General features: G+C 41.6%; 1 pseudogene; it reads right to left on the reverse strand.

Annotated features, from left to right (window-relative positions):
• The window catches only part of LOC142176062 (uncharacterized), a 42,732-nt pseudogene that overhangs the window by 10,902 nt on the left and 13,810 nt on the right, over positions 1–18,020 (reverse strand).

The following is an 18,020-nucleotide window of genomic DNA, read 5'->3' on the forward strand; positions in this document are numbered from 1 at the left end:
CCGTGAACCAGCGTGACGGCACCTAGTCTCTACGACTAGGTAAGCCTAAACTTGTAGAAGATAACCAAAACTTGCAGAAAATAACCAAAACTTGCAGAAGTAAAACAATTTAAAACAGAAATAAGGCAATAATAGTGTTAAATGTGCCGCTCGGCATGCACCATATTCATATAGATCTGAAAACCAATATCTATATCACAAGCTAAGAAAAAGAAATACTACATAGCTCTAACTCCGGAATTTGTCTAATAAGAACAGAAAGTACTGAAGGGCTAAATACAAAAAGGCAGGAATAGAAAGGGACTCCTCAGTCTGTAGACACGACAGATGTACCTCAAAGTCTCTAAGTAGTCGCCTCCCTCAAAGATGGTAGGTCTGAGTAGGAGTACTTGGACATACACATGAAAAATATGCGCAAAAGGGGCATGAGTAAACCACAACGGTACTCAGTAAGTGCCAAGCCTAACCTCAGTTGGGTAGTGACGAGGAAGGTCAGGGCCCTACTAAGATAAAATAAAGAATATGAGACATGACAGTATAAGATAAGTAGAACAGTTGAAAATCTACAATAAGAATCTACACAGGAAAATAAGGAATACAATAACGGAAACAGAAATAATGGCAAACACCAGGAAGTACCACTCATAACAAGGATGATAACCGGGGATCTCTCAGTATCCCGAGTATCTATTAGTACCCTCAACATATACCAGGGATCTCTTGGTATCCCGAGGATCTCTCGGTATCCTCAATATATGTTAGGGATCTCTTGGTATCCTCAATATTTGCTAGGGATCTATTGGTATCCCGAGGATCTCTCGGTATCCTCAATGTATGCTAGGGATCTCTTGGTATCCCGAGGATCTCTTAGTATACTAAATATACGTGCCAAGGATCTCTTGGTATCTCGCACCTCAGTCCAGATCATAAATACATACAAGGGATCTCCCGGGATGCCGTCATGTAGTCCCAAAGTAAAAACACACAACAGCAACACAAGAATACCCAATTAAGCTAAATTTCATACCAAGTAAACAGTTAATCCTAGCCTAACATACTTCACGTAATACAAGTAAGCAGTTTAAGCAAATAGGCAATTAAGTCAACTAAATATGCTTTTCTAAACTAGCAACAAGCTAAATTCACAAGTAGAATAAAACAGGAAAAGAACTTAACTGAAATACTTAAGGAAAAAATCAGATTATCAACAATTAGCTCAAGTACGCACTCGTCACCTCACGTACAAGGCATTTCAATTATCAAATATATCATATCCTAAGGGGAAGGTCCCCCACACAAGGTTAGACAAGCCACTTACCTTGAACCGGCTCAAAGTCAACCCGAAACCATGCTTTTGCCACGAGTACTCGACTCCAAATGGCCCAAATCTATTCAATTCAATCTCATAATGTAAATAACACTTCAAATAACTGATTCTACAAATAAATTCTATGTTGATACACGAAATTATATAAAATGTCCAAAATGCCCCTTGAGCCCAGGTCTCGGAATCGGCTGAAATTTACATTTCAAAAACCTCGTACTCTCACGAGTCAATACATAATAAGAACACTGAAATCAGAGTCCAAATGACCCCTCAAATCCTCATTTAAAGGCCTCTTAAACTCAAGCCCTAATTAACCATTTTTTCCAAATTTCTCACAACTAATTAGGACTTTAATCACACAAAAACGAGTTATGAAGTCATGGATATTACCTCCAAGTGATTCCCCTTTGTTTTCCTCAAAAATCTCTCTGAAAATCTTCAAACCCTGATGAAAATGGTGAAAGAATCCCTCAAATTCACGAAGGCAACTATTTATATGTTCTGAACAACGATTTCCGCATTTGCGACCCTGGGACCACATCTGCGGTCCCACGTCTGCGGAAACTACTTCGCATCTGTGACTTTCATTAAATGACTAGAAACCGCATCTGCAATCACCCTTTCGCAGATGCACTATCGCTTCTGCGGTATTCCTTTTACATCTGCGGAACCTGAAGAAAGGACCAAAATTCACTTCTGCGATCTCCTTAGCCGCTTCTGCGGTCTGCAAACCGCAGATGCGAAAATACCAGAAGCAGCAAAAACACATCAGCTGCAACATTTCCTTAACTTCTTGTTAACCATCTGAAATCACCCCGAGGCCCTCGGGACCTTAACCAAAGGCATCAACATATCCTAAAACCTTATTCAAACTTATACCAATCTTCAAAACACCTCAAACAACATCAAAACACATCGGATTCAAGCCTAAGTTTCTAAAATCTTTTGAATTCTGCTTTTGATCAAAAACTCAACCAAACCACGTCTAAATGACCTGAAATTTTTCACACACATTCCAAATGACACAACGGAACTACTACAACTCTCGGAATTCCATTCCAACCCTCAGATAAAAATCTCGCTATCGAACCGGAAACTTCAAAAATTCAACCTTCGGCATTTCAAGCTTACATTAGCTATGGACCTTCAAAATACAATCTGAACATGCTCCTAACCCCAAAATCACCCAACAGAGCTGACAGAACCATCGGATTTCCATTCCAAGACCGTTTTCATACTGTTCCGACTACAGTCAACTTTCCAACACTTAAGTTCTCATTTAGGGACTAAGTGTCCCAAAACTCTCCCAACTTAAAACCGAACATCCCGACAAATCAAAATAGCAGAAATAAACTTGGGTAATGCAATTAATAGGGTATCGGAGCATAAATTCTTAAGACGGCCGACCGGGTCGTCACATCAAGGATCTTAAGAAGGGGGATCATCAACTTTCCTACCTGCACCCGCATGCATGAAATGCAAGCCCCAGGAAATAGGGCGTCAGTACGAATAATGTACTGAGTATGTAAAACATGAAAATTAGTACATAAAAGACATAGATGAAACATGGAATGAAGAAATTCATCTGTAAGTTTGAATAACTTTGTAAATTTTGAAACATTTATAATGCCATGCACATGCATATAAATGTCGTGCCATGCATGGGTATAGATGTACATAACATCATCAAGCCTCCGAGGGCATCCCATCATGTCATCTCGGCCACTGTGGGTAACATCATCAATATATACCAACTGATCAGGTGGTGGTGCGTATATAACACCGTAACCTTTTTCTCGTATTCCATATAAATATAATATACATATATACGTGTATATAATGCCATCTGGTCATGGGTCAATGTACATGTATAAATGCATGAAATGCATAAGAAATACGTTAATAAGATTTTCTGGGAATGCCATAAAACTCAATATGGCTTTCTGATAAACTTTATCAAATACGTATTTTTTTGAGACCCATGAACAGATGATAGAATTATAAGACTTGTGAGAAAATAAGAATATACACATCTCTAGCATTTTTACGAATAGAGTAGTTTATAGAAGTTGTGCATTTGCTCGTTTCGTTTGTGTCGTATAGATCATGCCAAAAGAAAGAAGGGATGGCCTTAACATACATGGAGTAAAGAAAAATTCGTATAATATTCTTGAAAAAGATTGCACTGTACTCCTTTAGAACCGCAAAATATTACGTTGCTACGGTTCTAATAATTCTCGTTGGAATTGTTTGGTTGCAAGAATTTCATTGGAAGCTTTTTCAGATGGAGTTTAGCTTATGTTCTTGAAGTACTTTGAACTTAGGAAGAAAGATATATGATTCTTACTTTTTTATTCTCTGTCCAAATGAACCAAACTTTTTATAACTTTGAATGTTTTACACATTAATGATGTATTCACTTTAGGTAGCCACCTAAGCTCATATGACTACTTAGTCATATGTCTTAATCGTGGCCTACTGTCATATGGATGGGGGATGGGGTGGAGATTTTAAATCTTTATCAACTAATTTATTAATTAATTAGGTAATTTTCTGTTACCTAATAATTAACCAATTACCCGCATAATTAAGAATTGCCTCAAATTACTTAAATTACTACTCATTTTTAATACCCTTTACGTACCCTACAATCGTGGTCATGGGGTACCTTGTATGGCTCTAGTCGCTAAATACCGGGTATTATGGCTCGGACCGTAATTTATCTCAAATTGACAACCTTCAATGAAACTCATTTTCTTAGATTCATTTACCCTTTATCATTCACGGCACTTACTTATCGCTTGTTGTAAATAGCATAAATACGTTAACCTTAAGATAATTTTATCCCTGAGTCTACGTCAATTAACTGAAGATGAAACTGTAACGTATGAAAATGCGGTACGTAACATAATCCCAATATTTAACTTTACTTAAAATTAACGCATTTGATAAATAACGGATTTTTAAGGCATGTAAAACGGTAACAACTAGAAGAAGTCATAATTATAGAAATACAATCCAAAAATCAAGTCTACTAATATGTGCCAAGATATAGTGTTACAAGTGTGTGGGCAACTAGCAGAATATAAAAGATGACTATCCTACTGTCTGAAATAGAATAGATAGATACAACAAAAGAGAAACTCCGGCATGCTGCTGAATGGCTCAGATGGGGGCAGCTCACGGTGAGGTCTCAGTCCAAGATCAAGTATGCGCGCCGGGCGGGCAACTAGATGCACCTGCCTCAGATCCTGTATAATTAAGTACAGAAACATAGTATGAGTACATAAATTATATGTACCTAGTAAGTATCTAGTCTAACCTCGAAGAAGTAGTAACGAGGGGTCGACTTGACACTTACTAGGGCCAACAATAATATAATTAAAGTGTTATGCTAAGCATGGATATCATGAACAATATTGACAGTTTAATAACAGGAAGTGATACGTTCTTCTTTCATAAATAAGATTTTAAATTTCAGTCATATCATTTAACCACTTACATTCCAAGGCATTTAGACAGTGTAAATCATAGAGAAATTCCAAATAATTAACATGCGCAATTATGTCGAGGTCGTACGGCCCGATCCAACATCATATTAAAATGTGCACTGCCAAAGGGTCGAATGACGCGAACCATAGATTCACCTATTTACTACCGAGGCGCTCGACCCGATTCACAAATAATAATTTTTTTTCAAGAAAGCACACATTTCTCATTTACAATCAAGTATTTAATATATATCCTCAAGTAAGTGAGTATAACCTTCTATAATTATTTTACCAATTTTCAGCATGACTTAAGTGATTATAATAGCAAGTAAGGACGCAAGCATTTTAAATATAGCGTGATACAGGTCCTAAACTACCCGGACAATAACATGATAGTAGCTACGTACGGCCTCTCGTCACCATGTACGTACGTATCCCCCACAGATAGGTACAAATATTTATTTAATTCACCTATGGGGTTAATTCCCTCTTACAAGGTTAGAAAGGAGACTTACCTCGTCTCAAAGCCTACTTCCCAATTCAAGAACACGTTCAAACCTCCAAATTTGACGAGAAATGACTTAAAACTAGTCAAACATTACATAAACTAATCAATCTATGCTCAAAAGTTTACAATTCCACCATTTAAGTGATTTTCCGACCTAAATTACAAGATTCCTAAAATTCACCCCCGAGCCCACATGATCGGATTCCGGAAATTTTTAAAGGAAGTTGTTAACCATAACCTTAGAAACATAAATATATGATTTCTACTAAATTCCATAACAAATTTCGTGGATAAATCTCATTTTTATCAAAACCCTAGGTTTTCATCTAAACCCATGATTTTCACTAATTTACATGTTATAATCTACCCATAAACTATGTATTTAACTCACACTGTATAGAATTTACTTACCTAAAAGTGCTAAGTCGAAATCCCCTCTTTGAGAGCTCCCCAATCGCCCAAATATGTACAGAATGGGAGAAAAATGCCTAACTCCCCGATTAAATGAAGGCCACTGCCTCCAGCTTTTTTGCACCTGCGGATCCACTTCTACGGACCAGGGGTCCGCTTCTGCAGATATGGGTGGGCCGGCTGGGGTCGCTTCTACGGATGGGCTCTCACTTTTGCGGTCCCATTTTTGCAAAAAAGGAATTGCATATGCGAAACCTGGGATCCTCTCCTTGGTCCACATCTGCGAGGCGTTGACCGCTCCTACGAGCTCGCACCTGCGGCTGACCAACCGCAGGTGCGGTTATGAAAGCACTTGGAGCTTCAGCTCTTGCCCCAAACTTTCAACTTGGTTTGAGCCTCGTCTGATTGACGCTCGGGGACTCTAGAGCCCCGCCCGAGCGTACCAACAAGTTTGGAATCATAAGACGGACTTGCTTGAACTCTCAGAATACCCGAAACAACATCAAAAGTAAAAATCACACCCTAAAACAATTGAATCAAACTTAAGAACTTCAAGTTCTTCAATTTACTCTAATGCGCAGAAACGTACGCATACTACTCGGAATGATACCAAATTTTTCTTGCAAGTCTTAAATGACACTACGGAACTATTTCCAATTTCAAAATTTCGTTTGGACCTCGATATCACCAAAAATCACTCCAAACTAAATTTAAAGAACTTCTAAAAGTCTTCAAGAACCAACTTTCACTATTAGGTGCTAAAATGCTCCCGGGTCATTCAAAACCCGATTTGAACATACGCCTAAGTCCAAAATCATCATACGAACTTGTTGGAATCTTCAAATCCTGATTCCGATGTCGTTTACTCAAAATGTTGACCGAAGTCATACTTGACTTTTTATGCCAACCTTAAGGAACCAAGTGTTCCGATTTTAATCCAAACTCTTCCAAATCTCGAACCAACTATCCCCGCAAGTTATAAATCAGTAAAAGCAAGTATGAGAAGTATTATTTATGGGAACGGGGTTTTAGAAAGCAAAACGACCAGTCAGGTCGTTATACATAACATGTGCATACACATTATTGGGAGCACTTCCAGGGGCATTTAACTCAGGATACACCTTAGCAAGTTCATTCATTTCTTTCTTTTGGAAAGAAAAGGTAAAACAATAAAAGTTAATAAAAAAGTAATTTATATTCATAAAGAATTAGAATTTACCATAGTTTCATCAGCTATCTCATTTACTGGTTGTTTTTTCTTTCTCGTATATGTTTCTTTTAACACCTCGATACGACTTGGTTTTACACCATTCTTCTTTGTCATCTATTTAAATAGTAAAAAATGTGTTGCAAATATATTTAGGAAAATAAGTATTGATATATAAATTACAACAAGCTTATAGTGAGCATGGCATACATTATCTATAATTTAAGAATGACTTTTTCTTCCTGATGTGTGTGGCATAATCAACTTCCTTCGACTTTCTTTGTTCCTCTCGCTTTTTTCCTAGAAAAGTTACACATAATATTATATATTAGAGATAATTCATGGCCAGATAATTTTTAAAAGAAAAAGATAAAAAGTAAGAAGAATGACAGAGGAAAAGCATAAAAATATTTAAAGGAAAAAGTATGATTGATAAGTACGGATTTTAACGAGTTTCATGCTCCTCTTGCCTATTCTTTGATTATAAATTATTACAAAATAGTCCCAAAAGGCTCATAAGTTGTGCTTGATTGCAGGTTTGATCGACAAAGTGACGAAATGTCAAAGATCGGCTCAAAAGGAGTGAAACCTGCTCAAGTATCAAAGACAAAATAACCTGAGGGCAAACAAGCCTAGTGCGGACCGCACAAAGTCGAATGCGGCCGCACTAGGTGATTCAGAGAGATGGCAAAACCAGGATTCAGGCAACGCAACCACAATGCACATTGCGCGATCCGCGGTGAAGGTTCAGTGGCCACACTACCTTTTTGTGCGGTCTGCGGAAGAGAGATTCAGAGAGATGAAAAATGCCAAAGTTCAAGCAATGCGGTCCGCGGTCATGATTGTGCGGACCGCTCCAGCTGCCTCCGCAGTCGCGGTCAGCGGAGCCCAAGTTTAGAGAGCCCAGAATTGAGGTCCAAGAGCCTAGTGCGGCCGCAGTCCATTTTATGCAGCCCGCACTGACCCCGCAGGGTTATTTTTGTCCAGTTTTTCCAGCCTAGTATAAATAGAACATTTTACCATTTTTAGGTTATCTGATATATCTAGAACTGAGCTGCGCTCCTGGGATTCTCATCTGTATCCATTTTTGGCATCTTAGCTTCAAATTAACGATAGATTCTTGTATTTAAATTTACATTTAATTAATATGCTTGTTCTTCATCTATTTCTCTATTTTCTCCTTCAAGCATGAGTAGCTAAACCCATTAGCTAGGGTTGTGACTCAACTCTAGTGTGGATAATTGATAGGTGTTGCCATCTATTGTTAGATTGACTATGGGTGTTTGTTATTTGGGACAATTTTATGGTTTAATCTATGAATTGGTGGTTGCGAACACTGGTTGTGGTAAGTTGACTTGGCTCTTCTTGAGAAAAAGAGCCTAAGTCTCCAAAATTGACCCAACAAGGAACTAGGATAGACTCAAGAGAATTGATAGTCCTAATTAAAGGATTAAACCTCGAGAGAGTAATTACCTAACTTGAACCCTAGTTGCTTGAGCTAATTTGCCTATCCATTTTGTCTCAAGAGAGTCAATTGGGCAAAACCACTCTCTCTACCGAGAGGTGTGAGAGTGGGTAAAATTGTGCAACGATTATAGCATAAGCCCCAATTATGTCAATCGAACCTTAGTAACAGCTACCCGTCAATTAGCCACCTAGGTAATGTCACGACCCTAGTGTCTTTCTTCCCATTAGATACAACTTAGCAATTATCTCGTAGCATAATCTAGTTTCAATTAATAGTTTGATAATAGTAGTTTATAATCAAAAACCCAAAAAATGTATGGAAGTGACATCTGGAACAATTACACAACTCTAGTCTAGATAGATACTCGACTCCATTCCTAGCTCTCTGTGGAAATCTATCCCGACCCTCATATCGGGTAAAAGCTATTGCGACCCTCTCTTCCTACTTTTTAGTAGTGTGGAGTTGGCAGCAATCACTTTTTGGCGCTGTGCCGGGGAGCTAACGACTTTGGTTATCTATTTAGTTAGTTTCGTGTATTGTTCTTCTTTCCTTCTTTATTACTTACTTGTTTGTGTCATTACTCAGGTACCAACATGGATTTAAACAACGGTAATGATCCTCTTGGAAACGTGATAGCGGTGGAGGAGGTAGATGATCTTGAGCAAGATGAGGTGCCTCTTGCACCTCAAGGTCAACGGAGAGGCTGGAATGCCAATTCTAATCCAATTGACAATATTCCAGACCCTCCCCCGATTCCTCTAAGAGTGGCTCCCAGAGTATTACCGAACCAAGGCTACGCAGGTTCTATTATCCCACCCCGAATCTGGGCGGGCAATGTTCCGATAACCAATGTGATGTTGACCTTACTTGAGCAGCGTGGGTACTTCACGGGCTCTGCAAATCAAAATTCCTCCAAACATCTCAAGGGGTTCGTAGATACATGTCAGGGGAGCAAACATATGAATGTATCTGAGGATGCGTTGAGATTGAGACTTTTCCCGTTCTCACTTCAGGGAAAGGCATTGGATTGGCTCGAGAGACTCCCCAACCATTCCATCACAACTTGGGATGAGTTGGCGGATAAGTTTATTGCCAAATTCTTCTCTCCTAGTCATATGGCGGCACTTCGAGATGAAATATTAGCCTTCAAGCAAGAGCCAATGGAACCTTTGCATGAGATTTGGGAGCGGTATAGAACGATGGTGAAGGAGTGCCCAAATAATGATATGACCGAGGCCATGATCCAACAAACTTTCTACCAGGGCATAAATACTACAAATCAATGCATTGTTAACCAATTGGCTGGGGGCAATTTTATGAAGCTTTCTTATGAGGGGCATGTGATGTACTTGATGAAATGGCGGACACTTCTTCAGCATGGCAGAGTAGAGCAAATGTGCCTCAAGGTGACCCTACAGTTATCCATTTGCACAAGGAATTACATGATCACGGGCAAGCGATAGCTGAGCTTACTACTACGATGAATCAATTGGCTAAGGCATAGATGCAACAAGTTCAGAATCCTCGCCAAATGAATGCCATGGAGGGTGTTAGTATACTTGTCAACAAGAGAAGGCAAAAGAGGCAACAAAATCAAGGAAATTCTGAGCAATTTGTTGATGAATATGATGGGTGTCAAAATGATGGTTATGATGACCAAAGTGAAGAGTACAATATGTTAACAACTTTCAAGGCAATAGAGGCAACTTTTCAAACCAACAATGGCGACCCCAAGGAAATTGGTGCAATCAACAACAAAGTGGTGGCAATTGGAACAACAACCAAAACAACAATTGGGGTAATCAGAACAACAACCAAGACAATTGAAATGGAAATAAAAACAAATGGGGCAACAAAAACAATCAAGGTGGGTGGAACAACAATGGAAACCAAGGCATCCGGGGGCAAGGATTTCAAAGGCCCCCAATGTACCAACAACCGAACAATCCACTCCCTTTCCCTTCTCAAGGTCCTAGTTCTTCTAGTAATGATATGGGTAGAATTGAAATGATGTTCGAGTAGATGATGAAGAGGAATGTGGATTCAGATGCACAGTTAGCTTCTCATAACACCTCTATCCGAAACTTGGAGGTGCAATTAGGCCAAATCTCTCAGTCATTGAATACTCGCCCAAATGGTGCTCTACCAAGTGATATGGTAGTGAACCCAAAGGGTGGGAACAATCATGTTATGACGATCACAACAAGAAGTGGGAGAGGCGGTGATGTTAATACCTCTAAGCAAAAACAAGTCATGGATGATGATGTTGAGTTGCAAGATGACGAAGTCCCTTTGGTAGTTGAAGATGTGGTTGATGAAAATATGAACAATGAAGTGAGGATTGATATTCAAGAAGTCGAGGTGGAAACCCAAAATGATGTGAACCCGTGTAGGGATCACATAATTGACATGTCGGAGCTGGTTGTGCCAAAAACCAAGGCTCCTTTGCCAAGACCACCTCCACCTTATCCTCAAAGCTCGCGAAGCAGAATAATGATAATCAGTTTAAAAAGTTCATTGACAAGATGAAGAGCTTATCTATTAATGTGCCTCTGGTGGAGGCACTTGAACAAATGCCAGGTTATGCAAAATTCATGAAAGACTTGGTTACAAAGAAGCATTCTATGGACTGTAAAACTATAAAGATGACTCACCAAGTTAGTGCTATAGTGCATTCAATGGCCCCGAAGCTTGAAGATCCCGGTTCTTTCACCATTCCTTGCACCATTGGGAGTGCGGATTTTGCCAAAGCTCTTTGTGACTTGGGAGCTAGTATCAATTTGATGCCCTACTCGGCTTTGGTTATCGGGCAACCTAGGCCAACTTCAATGAGACTTCAAATGGCAGATCGATCGATGAAGCGACCTTTGGGCATTATTGATGATGTGCATGTCTGGGTGGACAAATTCATATTGCCAGCCGACTTTGTTATTTTAGATTATGAAGTGGACTACGAGGTTCCTATTATCTTGGGTAGACCTTTCCTTGCAACGGGGAAGGCATTGGTTGATGTTGAAGCGGGTGAGCTCACTTTCCGAGTGGGAGATGAAAAGGTCATTTTCCACGTTTGCAAATCTATGAAGCAACCCAATAGCACCGAGGTGTGCTCATTTGTAGACCTTGTCACAACTGTGATTGTGGATGACACCAGTGATATGATCAATGTGGAATATCCTCTTGAAGCAGTGCTCTTAAGCATGGATGTCAATGATGATGCTAGTAGAGTGGAGTGCGTGAATGCCCTACATGGGATGGGCTCTTATTCTTATGAGCCAAGAAAATTATCTTTGGATCTTGAAAATCGGAAAACTCCACCAACAAAGCCATCAATTGAGGAGCCATCGGTGTTGGAGTTGAAACCACTTCCTCCACACCTCAGGTATGAATTCTTAGGCTCAAGTTCTACTTTACCAGTTATTCTTTCTTCTTGCCTTACTAACATGCAGGTTGAGGCCACTTTGGCAGTGCTTCAAAAGCGAAAAAGGGCAATTGGATGGACTCTAACTGACATTCAGGGAATAAGCCCCGCATTTTGCATGCACAAAATCATCTTGGAGGAGGATGCAAATCCTTCCTTGGAGCATCAAAGAATATTAAATGAGGCGATGCAAGAAGTGGTGAAGAAAGAGGTTATCAAGTGGTTAGACGCCGGTGTGGTTTATTCTATTTCTGACAGTTCTTGGACTTCAACGGTGCAATGTGTGCCAAAGAAGGGTGGTATGACTGTGGTGACCAATGACAACAATGAACTCATTCCTACTCGCACGGTCACCTGGTGGAGAGTATGTATGGATTATTGGAAGCTAAACAAGGTGACCCGAAAAGATCATTTCCCATTGCCATTCCTTGACCAAATGCTAGATCGTCTTGTGGGGCGTGCTTTCAATTGCTTTTTGGATGGTTACTCAGGGTACAATCAAATTTTAATTGCCCAGAGGACCAAGAGAAGACAACTTTTACATGTCCTTATGGCACATTCGCTTTCTCTCGAATGTCGTTCGGATTGTGTAATGCTCCGGCGACCTTCCAACGTTGCATGATGGCTATTTTCACCGACATGGTGGAAGATATCTTGGAGGTTTTCATGGGTGATTTCAGCATGGTTGGGGATTCTTTTGATGAGTGTCTGAAAAATTTGGATAGAGTATTGGTCCGGTGTGATGACACCAACCTTGTTCTCAATTGGGAAAAGTATCATTTCATGGTAGAAGAGGGTATAGTTTTGGGTCACAAAATCTCGAAGCAAGGAATTGAAGTGGATAAATCCAAGATAGAGGTGATTTCGAGGCTTCCTACCCCTACTTCTATCAAAGGGGTGAGGAGTTTTCTTGGGCACATAGGTTTTTACCGGAGGTTCATAAATGATTTTTCTAAGGTGGTACACCCTTTGTGCAAGTTGCTAGAGAAAGATGCGAAGTTCTTGTTCGATGAGAGTTGTATGCAAGCATTCGAGCATCTCAAGTTCAAGTTGACTTCTACCCCCATCATTACCACACCAAATTGGAGCTTGCATTTCGAGCTCATGTGTGATGCTAGTGATGTTGCGGTTGGGGCTGTTTTGGGCCAAAGGATCAACAAGATATTTCATCCGGTGCACTACGCAAGCAAGACCATGAATGAGGCTCAAAGGAACTATATAGTCACCGAGAAAGAGTTGTTGGATATTGTGTTTGCTATGGAAAAGTTTTGACCTTACCTTATGGGGGCCAAAGTTATAGTTCACACCGATCATGCCACCCTTAGGTACTTAATGACAAAGAAAGACTCCAAGGCAAGATTGATTAGATGGGTGCTACTACTCCAAGAGTTTGATCTAGAAATTGTGGACCGGAAAGGTAGTGAGAATCAAGTGGCGGACCACTTGTCCCGTTTGGATGAGTAGGGGAGGCCTTGTGATAGCCTTGAGATCAATGATTCATTTCCCGACGAACAACTCCTTGTGGTGTCAATGAAGGCCATGGTTTGACGATGTTGCCAATTACCTTGTGACCGGAATAATCCCGTATGAGCTCTCTTCTAACCAAAGGACGAAGCTCAAGCGGGATAGTTTGGATTTCTATTGGGATGCGCCATACCTGTTCAAGATTTGCACGAATGGTGTGATTCGTAGATATGTTCCGGAGGAAGAACAATTGAGTATCTTAGAGGCTTGTCATTCTTCACCCTATGGTGGCCATCATGGTGGGGTGAGGATCGCCTCGAAAGTGCTTAGTTGTGGATTCTATTGGCCGACCTTGTTCAAAGATGCGGGCGATTTTGTCAAGAGATGTGACGAATGCCAAAGAGCGGGCAAAATTTCAAAAAGGGATAAGATGCTTCTCAATACAATTCTAGAAGTGGATATCTTTGATGTTTGGGGCATCAATTTCATGGGTCCATTTGTTATCTCTTGTGGGAACACTTACATTCTCGTGGCGGTTGATTATGTCTCGAAATGGGTTGAAGTCATGGCTTTGCCTAACAATGAAGCCCGGAGTGTTGTGGCATTTCATAAAAAGAGCATCTTCACAGGGTTTGACACTCCTTGTGCGATTATCAGTGATGGGGGTCTCACTTTTGCAACAAGGCTTTCGACACATTGCTTTCGAAGTACGGTGTCAATCATAAGGTTTCTACCCTCTATCATCCTCATGCTAGTAGTCAAGTGGAAGTCTCCAACTGATAAATTAAGAGCATCTTGTCAAAAACTGTCAATGCCAATAGGACCGATTGGTCGAAAAGTTGGATGACGCTCTATGGGCTTATCGAACGGCTTACAAAACTCCGATTGGTATGTCTCTGTATCGGTTGGTGTTTGGAAAAGCTTGTCATCTTCCGGTTTAGAGAACAAGGCCATGTAGGCTTTGAGGAAGTTGAATTGGAATGGGATGTTGTTGTAAATCTTCGTGTTGAACAACTCAATGAGCTCCATGAGTTTAGATTCCATGCCTACTCAAGTGCATCCTTGTATAAGGACAAAATAAAGTACCTTCAAGACAAATATGCTCGGGGTAAGGAGTTCAAGGTTGGAGATATGGTTCTCTTGTTCAATTCCCGGTTATGTCTGTTTCCGGATAAGCTCAAGTCAAAGTGGATGGGCCATTTGAAGTGGTGATTGTGACCCCATTTGGTGCTCTTGATCTAAGGAACAAAAATGGTGAAGTTTTCAGAGTTAATGGCACCGAGTCAAGAATTACCTTGGGAAGTTTGATGACAGCCACATGGTGGCGCTTCTTCATCTAAAGTGATGTAATGGTAACATGCATCGTGCTGCGACGTTAAATCAGGCGCTTCTTGGGAGGCAACCCATGTCTTTTTCTTCTTGTTTTCCTTGATTTTCTTTGTAGTTTAGGTTTTATTTTTGGGACCAATTGGTTGTGAGATGTTGCAGGGATTGTGTTGATACAGTGCAAAACATGATGAACAAATTGAATAGTCTCTGAAGTTGCCAGTGCGGCCACATTGCACTTTGTGCGGCCCGCACTGGTATGAACCAAGTGAGGAACTCTCTGAAATTTACCACCGCGGACGCATTCCATTTAGTGCGGACCGCGGTGGACCTCCGCGATCGTGGTCTGTTTTGTGCGGACCGCGGAGGTTACCTTCTCAAGCTTCTTCTGAACAAACCCAGCACGGTCCGCGGTCCGTTTTGTGCGGCCGCGCTGGTAGGTAAGACTGGGTCCCATATGTTTTTCTATAAAGAGACCACAGGGGTCACCGGTTACCCTTTTGGAAAAATTGATTCTTAGAGACCTAAAAATTACTATTCATCTTCCCTCTTCTTCGTGCTAGCTTGTTTGCATTGTGTTTCTTCACTCTTCTCAATATCTGGCAACAATTCAACCACTTCTTGCTATTTTAATTATTTAATTTCATTTTATGTCCTTTTCTATTAACTGTGTAATCCCCCCCTGTAATTCTTCAATTTTGATGTTAGTTTAGTTTAACTGTTAAGTTTTGTTTGCCTGAGGAGTATTATTAACTCGGTAAATTGAGTAGGGACAAAGTTAGGTGAAAACTCAAACAAAAAGGCAAAACCCATGAACCCTACCTCAGTGTCTTGACTAAGCACCCTCCGCGGACTGCGGTCCCTGTTGTGCGGTCCGTGGTGCTCTTGTGCGGTCTGTTGTACCACTTTGTGCAGACCGCGGTGCTTATGTTCAAAAAGATAGGCATGTTGCCCAGCGCGGACGCACTACATTTTGTACGGTCCGTGCTGGCCCACCATGGCTGCGATGCTACTTTATATGGGCCGCGATGGTTAGATTCAGAGAAGTGGATTTTTAGAACTTTCCACAATGCGGACCGCGGTGCCCCCAGTGCGGCCGCACTCCTTTTTGTGCGATGTGCGATCCGCGATGCACTGTGTCTGCAACATTTTCTGTAACTTTTGGGCTTCTGTTCTTCAATTCATTTTCCACAACTGATTCACTGTTTGTGCTGATACTAACAAAGCTAGATATTTGTGCTTGCAGACAATGGTCAAACAAAGAGGTTAAGGCGCAAAACAACACAGCTGAGGTGATTCCTCTCGGGGAGGCAAGGGCAAGAATATGATTCGACGCACTCCCCAAGTGAGAGAAAGTATTAAAAGGATGCGGAAAGCAATTAAAGCTGCTAATAGAGCTTGTGACCAGTCGGGGAGTGAGTACATGCCTTCCTAGGATATTTCCTCTGATTTTGTGCCCAAATATGTCCCTGACTGGCCCAGGAGAATGAGATTGACTGATGATACTCCTCCACCCACACCTACTGCCCAAGAAGCAGATCATGTCTCCACTAAATCGTCTGAGGGCTCAGCAGCCGGCAGTGGCGAGTACTCCACCTCCCCCATAGCTTCATTATCCGGGGAGGGTGTAGGCGTAGGTGATGAGAGAGATGAGGAGGTACCTGGGGGTGGTGTGCCTCAGGTTGGGGGTGTTGACCGGACTATAAATCCCGCAGTCTGGGAGAATAGATTTGTTAGCCAGGTGGCATGCCACAAGTTTAGGGAATGGTGGCCACTACGGAAGTTGATTCTTGAGAGGAGTTTTATTGACAGAGACCTGCTGCCCCTACACCTTAATATGCATAGACAGTTTTGAGCTTGAGTGAGTTGGGAGCATTTTCGGGATAATTGTGTGAAGGCGAATGAGCACATGGTCAAGGAGTTCTATAGTAATGTAGCCCACATCTTGAAGGGAACTAAAGTGACCAAAGTGCGAAACAAAAATGTGGCATTTACAGGGAAGGCACTAAATGAATACCTGGGTTTCAATGAAGAAGATGAGTCCCTTTACAATGAAAAGTTGGCAATGGGCGAGGAGGTTCGTCTGTGGTTAGCTTCATACCTGTCAATCCTGGGTACTCTTCCAGAGTGGTTGATAGCAGGGGCCAAAATCCTTCGGAGGACCTTTAACTTTGAGGCTAGGGGGTGGTTGACTTTTGTGTACAGTCGGCTTGACCCCACTACCCATGATCAGACTATTCCACTTGCTCGGCTGTTCTTATTGCATCTATTATGGTGGGATACCCTATCAACGTGAGCAATGTGATGTCCCGCATCATTTTTTTAGTGGGGGTTGAGCATGACCGGAACTACCCTTTTCCCAACTATGAATTGGGGTAAGTGTTCTCTACTCATTTTTTGTTATATTTCATGAATCTATCTTTGATTTAGCTTTTGGTTGTATTTCTAGGACCTGGAGGTGAAGAAGAGACCTTTTGACATTAAGGTCAAACCTGTGGCTCCGTTTTTGTGATATAGTTTAAAGGGGTCAGACAACCCCAAGGACAAGAATTACAAGCCGCCTGCCCCTGCCCCGACTGGCCAGTCTGAAAAGTCGGTTGCGGTAGAGCCCTCCACTGAGCCTGCCTCCATAGTTGTTGACATGCCTCCCAGACCTTCCACTACTGTTGGTCCCTCTACTTCAGCTGGCCTGGGGATTCCATCTTCCCGGGCCCATCCTATCACTTCCCACCAGCTAAGACAGACACTTCATATCTTGAACAACTGGACGTCAGCTGCATCATCCAAGTTGTCCACCTTGAATTCTACCATTGCGGCTCAGTCGGCACCGCAGCCAGCACAAATTCCACAGTCAATTGAGGATACATTGAAGAAGATCCTGGAGAACCAGGAAAGGATCATCAGTACTCAGGGTGCCTTGGCTAAGGCAGTGGATTCACATGGCAAGTCCCTAAAGGAGCTTGCTAGGGAGCACAAGAAGCTGCACAAAACACGGGCTTCCAGGGAGTCTGTGAAGGAGCTTAGAGCGGATGTGGACAAACTGAAGTCAGACCAGCTGCCTTTAGATTTGCTATTTGAGGATCCAGCTCCAGCAGTAGAGCCATAGCAGGAGCAGACACCGAGGCTTCCAAAGAAGAATAGGAAGCTCCCTAATGCAGATGAGGCGATCATCCAGCTGGCGGACCCACTGGAGGCTTCCTCCAGTCAGCCATAGGATGTTCCTGATATTCAGCCCGTCCAGGTCCAGGCCCTAGTCCCAGCAGCTGAGCAGTAGGAGACCGGGAACTAGTCAGAGGTTCTCGTGCATACAGAGGTCCCGGGGACCACTGATGATCCCATATAGACAGACACGGCTTAGGGAATCCCCACAATCTTTCCTTATACTTTTTGGTGCTTATTT

Source organism: Nicotiana tabacum, chromosome 22 (genome assembly GCF_000715075.1).
Source record: "Nicotiana tabacum cultivar K326 chromosome 22, ASM71507v2, whole genome shotgun sequence".
NCBI classification, from domain to species: domain Eukaryota; kingdom Viridiplantae; phylum Streptophyta; class Magnoliopsida; order Solanales; family Solanaceae; genus Nicotiana; species Nicotiana tabacum.